This window comes from Prionailurus viverrinus, chromosome A2 (assembly GCF_022837055.1).
Source record: "Prionailurus viverrinus isolate Anna chromosome A2, UM_Priviv_1.0, whole genome shotgun sequence".
NCBI classification, from domain to species: Eukaryota; Metazoa; Chordata; class Mammalia; order Carnivora; family Felidae; genus Prionailurus; species Prionailurus viverrinus.
In genome coordinates, this window is record NC_062562.1 from 116623580 (window position 1) to 116624617 (window position 1038).

The 1038-nt window shown below is 46.7% G+C and overlaps 1 pseudogene; it reads right to left on the reverse strand.

Moving 5' to 3' along the window:
• Nucleotides 1–344: 344 nt before the first annotated feature.
• Nucleotides 345–833, reverse strand: LOC125161307 (ADP-ribosylation factor-like protein 2-binding protein; annotated as a pseudogene).
• Between the last annotated feature and the right edge of the window lie 205 nt (nucleotides 834–1038).

Sequence of the window (1038 nt, forward strand, 5' to 3'; positions counted from 1 at the left end):
GAAGTGGTGGGTTCTTTCACATGCTGTTGACCTACCAATATGTATGTTGGGGAAGGGGCCAGGGTGGAATGCTGGCTTTGGACTTGCTCCAGAGGAGCCTGACTCAGAGGCCTGAGAGGGGTCTACTTGGGGTAGGAGTGCTAGGATTACTGAAGACAAGAAGGTGCTTCAGGGTCCCAGGAGGGTTAGATGATTGTCTTCTGACCCGTCAATACTTAAAATTAATGAAGAGTTGAGGAACAGAGTCAGTATTTCCAAGATGTATTCTGTCACATTAGCCAAAGCCTCTTCCAGTCTATTGGGCTGGCAATGTCCAGAAAGATCCCATTGTCTGATGGTGGGACCTAGGGCTGCAGGTCACGCAGGGAAGGTGGCAGAGAAGGTGATTTGGACAATGAAGTCACCACTAAACCACTGCTTAAATCCAGTTCCCACTTTTCTGTTTCTGCTCTATAGTCCAGAAACATTTCTTTAAAGGCCAGAAAATCTGTAAATGTGAGCAGCATGTCAACTATGTCACGAGCCACTTCATCTTTATGGTGCTATAGAGTTGTTGGTTAAGTCACCATGTTAAATCCAGGAATCTGCTCCAGCAGCTATTCTTCAATATACTTTTCTAGCAAAGACATACATTTGTTAAAAATAGGCATGTAAGTGAGTTTATTTTCTTCCATGTCTTCAAACTCCTGATAGTACTTGTCCATAGACTTCCTCTGTAATAACTGAAACTCATCATCCATGATAAAGTCCTGTAAATATCCGATCACAGCATCAAATTCTGCATTGGAGGTGGAAGAGAAGGACAGCACAAAGCTCTCTTCCTCTACATCCATCCCTGTCGCTGCAGTCACCTGCGGGACCCCACCCTGGGTGCAGCTGGGCCCAGCCAAGAACCCAGTATGCATCTGTGAGGCCTCCATTACCCACACTGGGGTTGCTCCCAGCCAAGCCTCACTGCTGGCTTGTGCCACATACCTACTGTCCTGCCCTGAGCTCCTCTAAGCCTATTGTATAGGACATCACCTTAGACTCACACGT